Source organism: Mustela nigripes, chromosome 9 (genome assembly GCF_022355385.1).
Source record: "Mustela nigripes isolate SB6536 chromosome 9, MUSNIG.SB6536, whole genome shotgun sequence".
NCBI classification, from domain to species: domain Eukaryota; kingdom Metazoa; phylum Chordata; class Mammalia; order Carnivora; family Mustelidae; genus Mustela; species Mustela nigripes.
The window spans coordinates 79765158-79783704 of record NC_081565.1 but is presented as its reverse complement, the minus strand read 5'-3'; the positions used below and the strand labels follow the sequence as shown (position 1 = coordinate 79783704).

Sequence of the window (18547 nt, the reverse complement as noted above, 5' to 3'; positions counted from 1 at the left end):
AAGGTGCTAGGCACATGGTGGGCGGTCCGGAAACAGGTGTTGAATTCAGTTGTTGAATTCTGGGGTGTCCCAGACTTTTTCTCAAGTATTTCAGCTATTCATGGTGAGCTCAAGGATGTAAAACTTGCCCTAACATCAGCAGTCACATAGGGTTCAACCCAACATATTAAAGATGAGTATTAAAAACGAATGTCCATGAGAGACAACAATGAAAAAGAAATGAAGAAGTTCATTTTCAAGTGACCTCTCCAAGTGTCGGCACGGCTCATCGAACCACTTCTTTGGCTCATTTTGGTATCACACGGCATTTTCTCACTCTTCACCTTCCCAGAATAGTTAAGGAATTGAGAAGTACCATAAAAATGAGATGGTTTTAAAAAAAATGATGGTTTTATACAGAGAAGCTATCTTTAAAAAGAAATAATCAAGATTCTGTACCACTTCTGTAAATACGAACTAAAAATAAAGCCTTTAGTCATCTCAGTTTTTCACTTTCCCCCTCCGGTTGTGGGTTGTTTTTTTTCCCCCCTTTTATCCAGAAACTGCTGCCCTGTGAGAAATAATAGTATTTCTTGCTCCATTAAGAAGGGATTGCGTTTGACGTGGGTGACCTGTTACATTTCTACAGTATTAGCAGTAGCCTACGGACTTCTCTTCACTAAGTCAGTGTTTTTCATGGTCTGATTTTCATCTTAAAGGAATGGTCCACAATGTTAGTTACACAAAAATGGATGCTATTTTTAAATCAACATATTAAAAGTATAAGAAAATGATGATTGTGGGTCCCAAGATTTCTTTTTGTACTCCAGAGGGAATTATAGGAGACGGATGACCCATGTGCCATTGGATGTTCCTGTGGATGGAGAACGTTTGAAAATTGCTCCTTTAGGTCCAAGGGGAGGGAAGCGGGAAGCAAAAGGTCAGTGCGGCTGCCCTTTGGCTCAAAGACCATTAATGATTCAGACAAAATGTCCCTTTAAAACTCCATTTATGGGGGCACCTGGGTGGTTCAGTGGGTTAAAGCCTCTGCCTTTGGCTCAGGTCATGATCTCAGGGTCCTGGGATTGAGCCCCACATGGGGCTCTCTGCTCAGCGGGGAGCCTGCTTCCCCCTTTCTCTCTGCCTGCCTCTCTGCCTACTTGTGATCTCTGTTGGTCAAATAAATAAAATCTTTAAAAAAATAAAACAACAAAAAATAAAACTCCATTTGCATGTCTATGAAGGAGATGTTTTCCCCACTGGTGATTCTGAGGATTAAGTAAATTCCTGTTGAAAGGCTCTTTGAAAATCAAGGGCTAATTTGAAATGTTAATACAGCACACTTGTTTATAAAGGGGATTTGCTGACATAGGAAACAGCCACCCCTACATGGATTTGTATTTTCATACATGTTAGAAAAGGGTCTCTTTTCCAATATTTAAAATTTTTAGGAGGCATTTCCCAAAGAACTATGATATTTAATTTTTCCCTTTTCCTTGGGTTAGTACATGTATTGTAGGGCTTCATATCAAGGAAGAGTAATACGCCCTTCTAGCTGTTTTATACCAAATGATATATTTAGACTCACTCTAGGATCTTCCAAGAGAGGCATTTGCCAAATTCTGATTTTGGGCATTGATTCTGTCGGTGGAATCTTTACTCCGACTTACAGACCAATTGTGATCTACTCAATATTCTCATGGAGAACAAAGTCTTAGAATGAGCCTTCTAGAATTTCCAGTCATCTACAACCTACCAGACAACAGGCAAGACAGCTGGAAACCTCTCTTCTCTTTGAGGGGATACATAGGATGCCCTCCAAAGGATCAATTTTCATAGGGTGACTTGAGAGCAATAAACTGTCAAATGACTTCATATCAGTATTTTTATCAAATTGTTGTAACCGTAGAAACACAGACACATTTTAGATGATCAAATTTCCTATATTTGGAATGAAGCCATTATCGATCACAAGGATGAGAACAACTATATTAATTTATATTATTATTATATCCATGCTATTATATATCCAGTGCTAAAAATTGGATGAAGTATCAAGATATCATCTCCTTTTTCAACAGTTCTGATTATATCTGGCCTCCAAATTCTCTTCCATTTCCTACAGTGATAATACATGGACATTTGTTCCATAGACAACAAAAGCTCTTATAGTCTAAAATAAAGTACTTACTGTCTAAAATAAAGTACTCTTGAATTTCTTAGTTATGGGAGGTAGAGAAAGAGGCTATATCTAAAAATTTCATTCTTTATGTAAACTACCAGAATATGGTAACATTAAGTCTTTCTGTCAGGAAACACACACACACACACACACACACACACACACCTTTGTTTCTGAGAAAAGAAAATGACATCAAATAATCAGTAATGCACAAAAGCAATTGTTCTTAGACCATTTTTTGGAGAAAAGGGTCTTTGAATACTTTTTGACTCTGATGAAGGCTAGTGACTCTTTCTCCAGAAAAATAAACATACATAGGGATAATCAAAAAAGTATGTCTATGCAATTTCAAGGATATACGGATCTTTGAGAGTGACTCATGAAAAACCTGCGAGTGGACCCTTATAAAACTCCACCCTAGATTAACCACATTATTCTGTGAAGCCCTGTGAAAGATGTTCTGGAATGGGTTTTCAAGTGAAACTTTATGCCCAAGGGATCTCTGTACCTGTTGCTGTTCAGGGACACTGACCGGCTACACTTCCACAGCAAACACACGGTCTGTAGGATATCACCCTTCTCTTCGTTCTTTCTCTCATTTTTATTTCTTCTATTCACACTTAAGTTTCCAAGTTACATTTTGGACACAGGATATTAAAAATACCCTAGAGGGGCACTTGGATGGCTCAGTGGGTTAAAGCCTCTGCCTTTGGCTCAGGTCATGATCCCAGAGTCCTGGGATCAAGTCCCGCATCAGGCTCTCTGCTCAGCGGGGAGCCTGCTTCCCTTCTTCTCTCTGCCTGCCTCTCTGCCTACTTGTGATCTCTGTCTGTCAGAAAAAAAAAAAATCTTAAAAAAAAAATAACCTAGAGATAGTCACAAATACAAAAATTAGACTCTGTAGTATATGACCTCTTTAGTTTAAAAAAAGAAAAGCCTTTTAAACTATCAAGAAGAGTACATTTTCTATTTTGGACATAAAGAAAACATTTTTCTTTCTGGAATCCACTGCATATTCAGCTTGATTCACATGGCCTGCTACTATTTTCTCCATGCCCATAACAAAATTAATACAAATTCCTTTGAAGATAGCTACAAATTTATACCATGTCGGCTAAGCCTACTAGCCATTCACACACACACAAAATAGTTGTTCAGATTTATAGTTTGTGGGTTTTTTTTTTTTAATACATTTCCTGTGCTTTCGGGGGAAAATGGGTAAATTCCTTAATTGATCACAATAATTTTTCATTTTCTACTATAACCAAAGGTTTTCCTTTGAAATCCAAGTGATTTCCATTATAATTTAATTTTAGAGTAATGTGGAGTTGCTTAAGCAGGAAGAGGCAAGATGCTTGCCACACTCTCAAGCTTTTGCAATGTTGTAGCTAGGAGCGCAGCCTTCAAAACTGTGGGTTGGTTAATGGATTTAACAGCTACATTTGACAACATTCCAGGTTGACCTAGGGCTTTCAAAATACAAACTGAACCCCAGTTCACTGTTCTTTGCAGAAGATAGCCTCTTGGACTTCTGTCACATTTTGTTCTGGCTGCAATGTCCTTTAGCTTGGGCTCCCAGTAAGGCAGAAAGTATCAAATTTGGCTTAAGCAAAAACTGGGTTGGGTGTTGGGAGGAAGAGAGGTAGCAGGAATAGGAGAATGTCTTAAAATTCCAAAAGACTTCCCCCACCCCCTTTCTTGCTGGTGACTTGAGATAGTAATCTATGATCAGTTCAGACACTTGGGAAAACATTCACAAGTAGTAGTGAAATGCCTGGATAATATGATAGTTTTGATCAAAGGAAAGGAACACTTTGGTTTTATGTCAACATCACCATATATGATCGAAAATGCCTATGGGCCTAAGGAATATTTTATTTTCTGTTGGAAATTGTTTGTATTTACATGAGGATGGAGTATGGAATGTTGATCTTAGGTAGGCCATCATGATATAAACCACAGATTAGGTGATTATTATAGGAGAGACCATGTAGAAAGGAGGGTTCAAACTCTCCGTGAGAGACGACTTCCCAAAGATCTGAATGCATTCAAGACTGAGTCTGCCAAGGGTGGGTGGACCTTTCCGTCAAGCCCCTAAAATTGTGTAGCAATAACATGAACACAGTTAATCCACTGGCCTTACCACCTCTGGGATTATGTGACTCTTGATGATTTAGAAGTTGGTGTGGAGAATTCACATGCTCTGAAATTATGCGTATGGTAGGATTTTACCAGTATATTTTATATTTCACAATTTTAAAGTTGCATAATTAAAATTGGCATATAATTTTAAAGCATTGGACATGTCCCCTTCATCCAACTTCTCACTTGAATTGCCTGGTCTTTGGTTCACTGGTTGACTCTACCAACAGAACACTATCCACTATCTCCTGTATTTGGACCACATAATGAAGCCAAAAAACCTCAGCAATTGCCCAAGATTTTGCATTTCTCAAACAGAACTTTGTATAGACTTGGAGGGTCTTAGTGGTTACTATAGTGATGGTAAGACAAGCAGTAAGCTGTTTACCTCATTTTAACGGACACCGATTTGCTGCCTCCTCAAGCAGTAATGGCTGAAGTTTGTGTAATACACAACTTTCAACAGATAGGTTTAAAATGAGATTCTTGAAGTTCTTATCTATTTAGTGTATCTCTTTTATGGTCAGAGAAATTGTGGATAGATTTATGAAAAGGATGTAAATCTGGTAATCACTTGTGTTCAACTGACAACACTCAAAGCTATTCTTGTTTATTAAGTTTATTAAGGTGCTTCTTATAATTGGGAAGATTCATAACCCTTGAATATTCAGGAACAACTATAGAATATTATAGTCCAGAAAGAGAATATTTTAATATGCTGTATTTTTTTAAAGGAAATGTAATTGGAAATTGTTGAGCTATCAAGGAACAGGGTGAGCCCAAGAAAATATCTAGGGAATGACATAAGAAAAAACTCTAGAAAATGACATAAGAAAACACCTTTCCTTCTTCTGAAAAGATCTTTTCAGTCTTCTGTGGAAGTAGATGTTTTGGATATTGCCTTCATGTTTTAGAGGTAGGATATACTATCTACTCAAGACAACAGAACTATAACTGGAATGTGGCTGGCTTCCTTGAAATGGGTAATAAATCCAATTAATTATCTGTTGGTGAATCATGGTGGTATAACAATTGGTCAACACCAAACCCACTGCGAACCACTGCTATGCGTCATTGTAATTACTATATCTTTTTGCCACTATAATTCTGAACCTAAATTGATGCTTAGGAAAGCATTTGGAGATACAAAATACCGCACAAACTCTTAGGCAGCGAAAATAAAGCCACATAGAACAAGATGCTTCACTTGTGAATGCTCACTGTTCTTGAGTGGGAAGGAAGTTCCTGGAAAGACGGCTGGGGTCTTTCCTGGTGGGGGGGACTTCCCAACGTATAACTTTCCAATTCCCTTTAGGATTAGGCAGTGGGAAAAGAATGCGAATTTCTTAAATGTCCTTTCCGGCCATCACCAATTCCTAGGGCATTTCCCTTACTGATATTCAGTGTAATGGGTCCCCTCCCTATACAGTCCTTCCTGTTTACAGCTAATGCCAGTATGCCAGATAAACACACACTGTGTTTTATTTTGCCATTAAATCTCAGTGAATTTGACTGAAGACAGGTGGTTGTTAAGCCACCGAAGATACAGAGTTCGAATTAATGGGAAAGCCTCTCTTCGTGATCAATGATTGAAAGCTGGTTGTGGCGCCTTTCTTTTCCTGGGGACCGAGAATACAAAATCTATGAAATTAATGTGGCAAAACCGTTTTTGTCCAGCCTCTTTTCAATCCTGTTGAACTCATTTATTTTAAGCGTTATCCATGCTACCGGTATTTCATGGGAATGCTGGCCTAGCTCCCAACGGCTGGCTTTTCTTGGAGATTTTCTTGCTTTAATTTTCTGTCTGGTCATCAGAGAGCCAAGGACAGACTGGGAAGGTGCATGAGTGGATTAAGTGAGGCATCCTGTAGGCCAGCCATGGTACACTGTGGCACGCGTACCACACCACACGTGTCATGTCCTCCAAGTCCACACTCCCCTGTTAGAGAACTGACCCCTCCATAGAAGGTTGGCCTTATTTGGCTTCTTTCAAAGCTGTTGGACTAGAGGTGGATTTCGGAGCTGCATTGGGCCACACTTCCCTTCCTGGAATTGGAGTGGAAATCCCTAGGCCTGGAGTGAGTAACTATAAAGTGGGCTGGTGGGAGTGAAGCCTCTGTGAGCTGTGGCTCTGGTGGGATCGTAAAGGGTGTTTACCCAAGCCGAGAAGAATGTATGTGGGAAGAAAGGAAGGGGCAGGGGGTACCATGGAGAAGGGATTATATGACCCGAGTGAGGGGAGTGAAAGGGTTTGTGGTGTGTGTGTGTAAGTGAGAGACAGAGAGACAGACAGAGAGAGGGGGAGAGAAATTTATAATTAGTCAGTATTTATAAAACACATAGAACAGAGTCTGACACTTGAGGGCCATATGGTTAAACAAACACATATAAAGATTCTTATTTATATTTATTAAGCTTATACAAGATTTCTACTTTAAGTATATGTAAATATTCATGAGGAGGAAAGAAAAATAAATGCATTTCATATGTTTAAACCAAAAGTATGCTCTATAAATTATTTGAAACATATTTTTCCAAAGTTTGAATGTTCTCTCACACGGACCAATAATAAGCTTAGGAAGACAATTTTTATTTTATTTTATTTTATTTTATTTTTTTAATCTTGTATCTGAAAGGCTAAAACTTTCTGGTTTGGGTAGGTGACTCTTTCTGGAGGGGGTGTTTGGTGACTTTTTGCATTACTCCCCAAGTGCCTTCTGCTTTGGGCCTCTCCTTGGTGCTTTGATCAGCTTGGAAAGCCTTGTGAGTTCTGTGGGTTGGACAACAATGTAAACGCCAAATAACAAAACCCATACACTGACTCCAAGTCTATTATATGCTAATGAAGTAACTTGGCCTTTGACTGCGTCAATGGGAAACAGCCATCCCCTCATGGCCAGCCAGCTCTGATTGAAATATCCTGCTAGTAATGTTCACATATTGCCAGGACATCCAAGTAACATTCTCTGTGAATCCTTTCAATAAAAAGGGACCAGCCAGTCCCAGGGGCTGCGGGGCAAGTATTACTTTAATAAAAGGAAAGAGCCAGCGTTTCTTTGAGGCCATTGTTTGCAGGCTGAATGTTTTAATGTGATTGATCTAAGTCTACAAGAAAAGTCGCCCAGACAAAGCTAGAGGCTTCTTAGTTTCTACTCTGTCCAAAACCCACATCAAAAGGCATCCCCTGCCTTCTCAAATGTAATCAGAATGGTTCTAACTTATTTTACTTTACAATATTTTGCCTAACCTCCCCTATAAATGTGCCAGGATCTAGGTCCACAGCCAAAGTTCCTTGGGCTTCTTGGTGGAATTAGCAGGCAGCAGAGCAGCCCAGGGAATTACGGATTGAACAGAGCCTGGAAAGACCAGGCCCCCAGGGCAGGACAGAGGTGGGAGGAGCGGGAGGTGGTAGGAAAGAGAATTTGCAGGTAATGGCAAATGCTGACACGTGTATTAATTTGCTCTTCCAACAAACAAACAAACAAACAAAAACCCTCTTTGTATCAGTTAAGACAGGCTGCGATTACTTCTTCCCACCCCAAATGTGAAAAGGTCTCTTCTCTCTTTAAGGAATGTTCTCTTTGACTTACTGTCTGTGAAGAACTCATACTCACCAGTTCTCAGGTTCAAAGACAAGTCCTCCCGATCCCCTTCCCCTCTGACCCCACTGGGCAGAATGAACCATTCGCACTTGTGTTGCCTCGTAGCATTTGCTTTTGTTAAATGCCCAAGCCAGTGAGTATATTTTATAACTTTGTCCATCAGTGACTTGGTTGTAAATAAAAACATTCTCATAGTACCTTTCATACAGGAGGTTTAGTTCATTACTGACATGTCTGGGCACCTCTTGCCTCTTCTAGGTAGGTTTATCTTTGTATTCCCCGCATGTCACCCAGTGCTCTACACCGGGTAGTTGCTCACTGAAACTCAGGGTCCAGGAGGGAGGCGGGAAAACAGGACACTGCATTACCATCAGGTGGCTCCTGATTTCTTGGAGGTTGAATGACAGTGTCATTATTTCCACATAAAGTTTTAGATGTTTTCTGACATAAGCAATTTCCCCTCAGTCCACTGGTCTGAGTTCCAGGGCACTGAGATCTGATTTGAATTCTCATGAAGTCAGGAATTATTCCAAAGGCCTCGTTCCTATGCTCATTGGTATGCTCACCAGAAGTGCATCCTGATTTCCCTGCCCCGACAACCATCACCCCAGGCTAGTTCGCACCAGAAACATAGTCTTCTCTGGAGCCATCTTTAGAGGGTTATAGACAAAAGCTCACACCTTTCACATGTCCGGTGAGGCTCCCCGGGTTCTGGCCCCAGCCTTCATCTGCAGCCTTATCTCCCTCCCCAACCCTCTGTCCGCCCTAATTCTGATCTCATCAGACTATCCTCAGGATCCGCCATGGAAGATTCCCAGCCGTCCTAATTTTTAGAGGGAAGTACCTCTCTCTGCTTCCAGTTTCTTGAAGAAGAATGAGGTCTCCCAGCTTCCCCGGGGGCCCTGGACCTACAGCTGTGTGTGCTGGGGTGGGGGTAGGGGGCTAAAGGCTCCTTGTGGGATACTGACTGATCTGGGGGAGCCATTAAGCCCATTTGGCCAACAGACTTAAAGCCACATCTGCTAACTTGCCCAACAACAGAAACTGGTATTTTGGGTCCCATCAAGTTCTTTTTTTATTTCTCAAATTGTTCAGCGTTTAGCTGAGGAAGACAGGTGCTATTTGCTGAGGTCCCTCAGAGACCGCCAACTCCATCTTCAAAGTCCAGCTCAAATGTTACTAATTCCTGAGGTAGTTCCTAGCTCCCTTGGGTAGCATTAATCATTCATTCCTTTGTAGTCCACCATCGATTTGTTTTTCTTCTACAAATCTTTTGGCAATTATTTTATTCTGTCTTGCTTTAGTGAAAGGTTCACCCACTAGATTTTAAATTTCTTGGGACAGAAAAACCCCTACCTCCATCCCTCTTAGACAACATCCTGGTTTCCAAAGTGCTTCACACATAGAAGGTAGTTTAAATACTTGTGAAATAAAACAGAATTAAAATGCACCATATCTGGGGTCTAGACCTTGGGACCAGCACAGCTGAAGGGACAGGAATAAATTGGTGGTTATAAAGGGACTGAGTGCCTTATCTCAATTCTATTGATGTGTCCTGCTGACAGTAGAAATGATAGCCATAAATGGCTTCAAAGTAGCCTTGTGCTGGCCTTTCATAGGTCTTAACTAATGGGACCCAGCAGTAGTCAGAGACCTAGAGAAGAAGGTGCCGAGTCACCCAGAGGGATGCTCACATTTCGCTTGTCCTTTTGGATTAGGTCTGGACGAGTCCAGATTCTTAGCGACTCAAAGAGCCAATTTCGGTTCAGCTGTCTTGTACTTTTAAATTGAAGGCTCATTGTTTCTCAGAATTGGACCCAGCTGGAGCGACAACGTGTTCTGGCCATGGAGGGGGAAAGACGTAAACAAAGGTTTACATTCTTCCCTTCGCTGGGACGAGCGCCCCCAGAGCTATTACTTCCTCCAGATAAAACGAAGACAGAGCTACATGACTGAAATGACAACCCGATTCTGTTCTCTCTGAGGGATGATTCAGCAGTGAAGGTGCTGTGGGCTAAGAGTGACCTTCATTCACCACCAAGGTTATTAAAATAACCGACTGCCCTATCCTACATGAGACAAAGGAAGTATTCTGATTATTTGGGATCTAGTAATGGCATTGAGTCCAATTTCTGACCAGCAGTTGGGAGAAATGACGAATTTTTATTTGATTACTTGGGCATCTTTTCTAAAAGACAATGTGTCACGTCTAATCAAATCTTTACTGTGATTAAATGCTCAGTGAGAAATACGAATGACAAGGTCACGAGGAACCTTCTTTCCCCTGGTTTCAGGTTTCTGTGTGGACGGAGGTCTATTAGGGTAACACACCTTGCCCCTTGTCCTTCCATTACTCCTCTCCACATAGAAAATTGAGTAAATTGACTGGTGGTGACTGTGTGTCCATGTTTCTCTGGTGGATAGAATAAATCTACTGAAAGTCTCCCATTAAAGAAAATTTGGTTTCTTTCTTCCTTTACCTCCACGGACCAGTGCCAGTCACTGCTGTTAGCAAAGGTGTCTTTTATAGACACAAATTTCTTCTCTGAGTGGCCGTCTGGAGGCCGAAGTAAGTAGGCAAACCCTTTTGGCTTTCACACTAAGTCATTATTTCCAACAACTTCACCATTAATAAAATCGATATTTTGATCTCCATCTGCCTGACTCTGGGGTCCAACTCTCAGTCAGTTTCAGTCTTGTCCCATCGAGGGTGAAGTATAATTTATTGGGCTTTCCTGAGCTCCAACACCATGAACTACAATGCCCTCCTTTCTCTTCCTGGCCTTCACTTTGTAGCACAGCATCCAACAAACTCAAGCCTCTGGTTCAGACCTGTGAATGTGAAATTATCTTTCAAGTGCAAATATGGCCTTCTCTGAAAGACAATTTTTTAAAATGTTTTTATAGCTCCTCAAAAGGAAACAACAGTTACAAAATGCTAAAATCAAACAAACGAACAAACAAAAAAACCCCCAAACAACCCTAGTTGTAAATGGAGCCCAAACAAGGTCATTTATGAATTTCTGGGTCACTGTGAGTGATCTCATGTAGTAGAGTCTGCTCAGCCAAATGGCTGAAGGCAGTTTCTTTTTCTCTTAGGGGAAGGAGTGGTTGCTGAACACCTACCGGCTATGGCCAGCAGCCAGGTGGGTTGCACTGGCTTACTCAGTCTACTCAGCAACCCTCTGATGGAGCTATTATTATCACATTTTATAGTTAAATAAACTGAGGCCTACAGCATAAACTGCCTATCTGAACTGGGTTTCAAACCGAGGCCTGTTAGGAAATGCAGAGTCTGGACACTGTACTCTTCTGGGTTGTCGTTCACAGGGGTGACCATGTGATTTAGCTCTCAAAGGCCAGGACACGTTTGCAAGGGAAGGGGACATCCATCATGAATAGTTTTTCCGGGGTGAGAGGTCTAAGCCAGAACTATCTTGTCCGGGACAAACCAGTTCATAGGATCACTCTACGTCTCTCATGTCTTAGCATCTCAGACTAGTTTCTGGAAGATTCTAAACATGGATGCCACCCTCCGATATTCAGAAAGGGGCTCGAGTCTGCTCGCTGTTCCTTTGCTACATCGCATACAGGCTTAATAAGGCCAAGGCTCACTGCCGCCCCTCTCTGATTGCCTGGGATCAGGTTTCCAGCTCCTTCTAAACCATAGCTGTTCCTAGTCACAGATACTCCTTCCTGTTAGATTCTCGGAGGGAAGAAGCTCCAGGGAAGGATTAGATCATTAAGCAAAGGAAAATAGCACCTACAATCCAGCAGCACCTGCATAAATCCTGGAGGGGGAAAAATATCGATTTAAAGATTTTCTCATTCTAGCATATCCTTGATGGTGCTGAAAACAAATCCCTTCTACTTTTCTCTCGTAAATAAATGCCTCATTACATTCTATTACTTAAACACATTGGAGTGCCAGGATGAGGAATCAGCAGACAGTCATGGCCCAGGGGCATCCAATAGTGTTTTGGGTCCTTAATCACTCTCTCCTTATCCTATTCTGTTGTGTCTGTGTGAAAACAGCCGCTTGGCCTGTTACTACTCTGCCACAACTGTATGATCGCAATAATAAGTGCTAATACCATCATCCTAGAAAGGGCGTGACCCTAATGTTTTGGATAAGAAAGTGGCCCCCTAAGGACTGTTCTTAAAACCCTAATGCTAATGTACAAAGAACTAGTTTGTGCATTGAAAATTACTACCTGGAAAGCTCCAATATACACTGCTCAATAGAAAGAGTCATTGAATAATTTAAAACAATATGTAATTGATATCAACATATAATATTCCATTTTTGTTTCTTACAGTGGTAACATTCTGGAATAAATCTATTTACTTTGAAAAAAAATGCCCGTTTCAAGTCCTTAGCTTTTCTGGTCCGTATCTGCTTTTCTAGTCCGTATTTGCTCTAGCACATGGCTTTTGAGAGTAGTGTGTTCAGAATCACCCAAAGCTTCCAAGGAGGTCTAAAATGTGACTTGAGGATGTGCATTTCCAACAAGCTCCCAAGTTCCTGTAGCTGCGGGTCCATAGACTACACGTTGAGAACCACTGCCCAGCATGAAGCTCTGAGTAGAAGAGACTCCCATCTCCGAAAAGAAGTGAAATCTAAGATGTGTCTCTTGGGGTAACTTAAGATGAGAGCTCATGGAGTAGGTCCCAAACACGCATGTTATGTTTTCAATAGTTTATTTTAAAGTCCAAACTAGGGTCAGCAAACTTTGCCTGAAAAAGGCCAGATAGTATTTTCAGCTTTGCAGGCCAGACAGCCTCTGTTTAAGTCGTCAGCTCTGCCACTGTAGCATGAAGGCAGCCAGAGGCGGTACATGAATGAGCATGGACGTGGCCATGTTCCAATAAAGCTTTATTTACAAAGACAGACAGCATGCTGGATTTGCAAAGCCCATGGGTTCTAGTCCGCCAACCCTTAGGTCTAACTCATGTGATAAAAATGATTCCTATGAGGCAACATCTGTTCGTCTGCCAAGACTGAGTATATCCATGATTGATGAAAAACTATTTCGATGAAAAACGATTATATTCATATTTTGTTTTCCATTTGTTTCTCTTTCTCCTTATTTCCAAAAGGGCCCACTGAGCTGTCTTTCCTCGGGGAAAGGTGGCATTGCTGAACTGAGGATGAACTCACCACATGGCTTTTGTTAAGAACCCAAGCTCACTAATGTCCTGAAGAGAAAGAGGAGAAGGCAAGTGTCTCTGATGGGGACAAGTGGGAGCTGATGGGGCAGGAAGAAGGGATTCCCAATCTCCCCCAATGGTCAGTTCCTAGGTCTCTTCTGACTTGAGCCAGTTGGTCATTCCTTCCTCTTGGAAATATGTTCTTTACTCTTTCTTTCCAGACAGCTCCCTCTCCTTACTCTGCTAGCGTCTCCTTGTTCATCTTTGCGGGTCGCTTGTCATCTCCCTGACCTCTGGCAAGACAGACTGTCTTAGGAACCAGTTCTTGGTCCTCGGCTGTCCTCTCTCCTCTCCTCACACACTCCCTGGATGATCTCATCCACCCACCCACACGGTTTCATATCCTGGCTCCACACGGACAACTTCCATATTTCCATCTCCAGACAGAATATCACCACTGAACTTCAGTCTTGCACAACCGTGCTCCTGTGGTCATCACCACATGGACTGTGAGATGCCTTCTATCAGACATGCCCAAACGGGGGGAGCTTCTGATATCTCATGCCGGCCGTTGTCATCCCCACGGTCTTCACCATCCGAATAAATGGCCACACATTCTTCTTGCTGGGCAGTCCCCCACCGCCCCATAACTGGACTCATCTTTTCCCTTTCACAACTTGTAGCTAATTTAATGGTACATCTAGTCTGCTCTTTCATCTTTGAATGACAGCCTGAATGATACACTTCTCACCTCCGCAACTATTGCCACCCCTCGTCTAAGCACCTCCAGCTCCTGCCTGGGTTACTGCCATGGTCTCTTGACTGTGGTTCTACTTCCACACGCGCTCCCTGTGTAGCTACTCAACTCAGTAGGTAAGGCGATGCTGATGAAACATACAAGACCACGTATTCCTTGGCTCACAACTCTACAAGTTACTATTCCGTACAGGGTGAACCCGGAAGTCAAAGTTGTTGCCCTCCTCCCTGGATCTGCCCTTGTTCCTTCCCCGAGTCCTTTCCTGCGCCTTTTCCTCCCTGTTCCATGCACATGGCCACCCAGGCCTCCTGATGTTCTCTAACCATGTTACCCACGTTCCCGCCTTCGGGCCTTTTCTTTGCTGCGCTGGCAATGGTCTCCCCCAAGAGGTCCCATAGCTCGCTCCCTCCCTTGCTAAGGTCTTCATTCCAGGGAGGCCTCCTCCACCACTCCGTAAGATCGCAGCTCCCTCCCTGCACTCCCTTTGTTGGCTTCTCTGCCTTACTTCTTTCCCTAACGCTTACCACTACGCAATATATTACACGTTTAACTTATTTATTTCCTGTTTTCCCTCCACCCAAACGCAAGCTCCAGGAGGGGACAATGAGCATGGACATGTGACCTGAGGGGGACTGCCATGAAATGCACTCTGGGGCTCTTCTCAGCACTGGGGCTCCAGAGGCTTCTTCCTGCCTGGCCTGGAAGGGACCACGGAGGTCTGGGTGGTTGCGGTAGCAATGGCGACCGTGGCTGAGGGAAAGAGGCCCCTTCCCGATTTCCCAGGTAGGCTATACGCCCGAGAGAGAGCAGACAGGAGGGAGAGAGGGACAAGACGGGAAAGGAGTGGGGGGAAAGGAGAGAAGTGGGAGGGGTGTGCGGGGGGGGCAAGGAGAGAGAGACCTAATAAAGACTGAGAGCGACTTCACTAAAACCAGATGGAAAGAGAGCTGGGAACTGGACTTATTTGAATTAAGGAAAATTTTTATTATGTGACATTTCCTACCTACCCACGTTTATGAAGCATAATTCATACTCACTACAACCGTTCTTATTACTTGAATAACAGAAAGAAATAAGTGGACAGAACAAATCTTGCTTGGTGCCCGCCATGAAAACCGAATCTAGAGACGGAAATACAAGGGTGAGAACTCTCTCCCTCTCCCCCAACTCCTGATGTGGCACGCCGTGCTTCATCGTCTTTTTCAGAATCTCCCCCGCGATTTCCTAATATGCATCTGAGTCATCCTCACTTCCTCGGTTCTCCCTCTTGGGTGGAAGCAATGCGGCTAATGAGGAGAGGTTCAGCGCAGATTTGTCTGATGACCAGAAAAGCTGACTCTCGGATCCTCGCTGCCCTGGTTGCCCAAAGGTGCACCTGTTTTGTTTTGTTTTCTCATCCTCCCTCAGTCCAGCAGGAATTGCCCACAGAACCCTGTATGGATGCCAAGACGCCAAGGCTCATTAGCCAACCAGGGCTGTTGGTTCCTCTGCCTGAGACTCAGGACCTCAGTGTTTCCCCGCAGCGCCGTGGCATGTGGAACTCTATGCAGCTTTTGAAATCTGGCGTCCTCACAGAACAGGGACAGCCTGTTCACTGAGGGGAAGAGCTGCTTGTTTGTTTCAGCTCTGGATGCCAGAAAAGAAAAGGAAAAAAAAAAAGAAATCAACTGTTTGCCTATTTGGCTGGTATTTGGGCAGAAAATCTCTATTTTCCTCTCCCCCCGCCCCCCCTTAGGGGTTAATCTCTTTTGCAGAGGGTCTGAGATGAAAAGATGTGTATTCTCTTACAACCTCTGGCCATTTTATTCCTGACACCTTGGGAGCCCTATTTCTGGTCACTTTTCAAGCCTATCTGAAATTGACTTCACTTTCACAGCCATCAGTTTCAATGATTTTGAAAGGATCCAACTGATATTCGAAGGGAGAGGCAGATTATTTTAAATTCTGGGAAGAGGCTGTAGGGGTCCCATGATAAATTCCCTGGCCTTATAAGCAAATTAAAATCTCATCTCTCTCTCTCTCTCTTTTTTTTTTAAGACTCCTAGAGAATGAGAAACCTTATCCTCTCTAAATACATCCCACTGTAAAATCATTGATTATGGCAGAAAAGTACTCAGTCAGCACAAGTTCTGGCATTTACTTCACGTTTGCCTAACTTTCTAAAGTTAGCGACGCATTTCCAGTGAATGGTGGATCCTAATCTAGGCTGAAAAGCAGCCACGGGCAATTCCCACTTTAAATAAGTGGGGGGAAATCAATACTTATTTCTTTTTCTGTGTCAACGGAAATGAAGAAGCCACCACGGCATTGGCTGCTACAAAAAATACATATCCTTGGACTCTCTAAGTTCATATGATGGCCACGATTTAACAAGAATCACAAGTCAACAAGGAACACAGTCAGACTTCCAGAATACAAGCATTCATGCTCACGACAGTCTGAGGTGTTCACGACGGTCTTTGCCGGTACATGTCCCTATCCATTTCTCTTCCCTGAGTCTGTCTGTGTTACTGCTTTATTAGGAGTCCTTCCTTGTAGCTTTCCACATCCAAGCTCCTCTATTACATCTTTATGTCAGGTTGGAAATCAGAGCTAAAAAAGAAGGCCAGAAAAACATGGACTGATGTTTACAATAAAGATTTATTCCGCACCGACCTGCCCATACCAGGTACTGTGCTAGGGTTGCTGGGTAACAAAGATGAGGAGGACTCAGGCTCTGCTCACGAGGAGCTCGCAATCTGCAGGTGACGGAGGGCGGGGCAGGCAGGCATAGAAGCCCTGGGTCGGAAGAGATACGGCCTCTTATTCGGATGCTCGCACAGTGTGGAGACGGGGATTAGGGCGTGAGTAATGGAGCCTACAAGAATCACAGTGTGTGTGTGTGTGTGTGTGTGTGTGTGTGTGTGTGTGTGTGTCTTATAAGATTTCACCAAAGAGAAGATGTTCAAGCTGAGGCTTGGAATGTAGGTTTCTGTCAATAAGTAGAGTTGGAAGAGGGTAGAATTTCAGCAAATGTCAAAACAGGTGGAAAACACATCTGATATGTGTCATTATGTCATTTATGGGAAACTGCAAGGAACTTGGGATGGGTGCAACAGAAGATCCAAAATGCATGATGGAAGGAGAAACTAGAAACACAACAGATGAAAAGAAACGGAAAGACTTTCCTTTAGCAGTGAACCCAGAAGGGGCTGGGTTAAGAAGATCAGTTAGATCTGACCAACAACAAACAGCAGATTGTGCTGACATTGAGACCAAAATGCCAAATATTTGCAACGCAAATCTTTCTAATCTGAAAAGAGATCTCAGCCTCCTTCCCTGAACTAAAAGAAGCTAGGAGATCTTATGGAATGGTGATCGTTCCCCAGCTGGACTCACTTGTTTACAGGGATGGCCCCTGGCCCTGAACAAGTCATTCTAGTGCATAAAGGAGTGCTTTCCTAAAAGAGAAAAGGCTCCTAGCTTGACCTGGAAAATGAGTCAGATAAACAAGACAGGCAGCTACCTAGAAACAGGCTTTGCTAATGTTAATTCTACATCCCCAACATCCTTCTTTTGACTCCAATATTGTCTTGACTGACAAAGGGACGTTTTAGTACCATGACAAACATTTCAGTGACAGCCAACTTGTATCAGGCCATTTCAAAAGATGAAGAGAGGACAGATGTTTACGTGGCACTGTCTTCATCACACAACCTATTCTTTTAGAGGGAGAATTCTTTAAAGGGCAGAAAGCACTTCAAACAACACGTTCAGCTGAGAGCAACTGAAAAATGGCAGGTCACCAGAGTCCAAAGTGAAGTGATTATGAATTTGATATTCATATTTTGGATGGTCTTTTACTTGACTGGTTGAGTCTACAGGTAGTAGAAAGTCCAAATGATTGGGCTGAACAGGTTAGAGCATCCACAGAAGGCAATGAAATGTCCCTGAAATACATGTAACTCACCCAGAGGAAGTTTAATAACATCTTTTTCAAGTCATGTTGTTTGAACCCAGGGCTGTCATTCTGGGGGAATATACATTCATTATTTCTTAATTCCAGGCCTCCCTGGATGAAGTTCTGCTATGACCCTGAACCCACAGAACTCTTACTGATCTCATGGAACAGTTATGGGCTCAATGATGGAAATTTTCATGTCATGGTTACCCCAATGCGTTTGAAGATGGTGCAATGATCAACAAAGATGCCGGTGATGACAATTGAACGTCCCTTTGCCTTCCCAGCCTCCTTCATATATTCTCAGGCATAGGATGACAAAGGGAAGTCCACGAGTCACATGAAGAAAGACGGTAGCCATGGGCACACGATCAGGAGCTCCTCTGTTTCTCTTCACCCCACCCTCCACGCCATCACCCCGCCTTCCTTCCTCCTCATTCTTTGTTGCTCCTGTGAATTCCTCCGCCACCTTGCCACTAACCACTGTCTTCTGCCCAAAGTTCTGCTGCTGATGAATTCCAACTGAACCAATGTTCTACCCGTGTGGGACATGGAGTTTATGTTCCAATAATTGCTGAATGAAATAATAACCCCCAAACCCTCCAAGGTAACAAGATTTTAAGGGAGTGTCTTTTTGAGTGAAATAATGCTTCCTTATGTAGGGGGAAAGGAACAAGGGTTCTGGAATCACATGAGCCTGGTTTGCACCACTCTGTGCCACTAACTGGATTTAGAACAAGGGCTTGGTTACTCTGAAATGCTGTTTCATTGACTATAAAAAAGGAAGATAATAA

The 18547-nt window shown here is 42.8% G+C and overlaps 1 protein-coding gene across 11 annotated transcripts in view; it reads right to left on the bottom strand.

The window, feature by feature from the left end:
- Positions 1 to 18547, bottom strand: part of TRPM3 (transient receptor potential cation channel subfamily M member 3) — a 487173-nt gene that overhangs the window by 183818 nt on the left and 284808 nt on the right. The window lies entirely within an intron of this gene.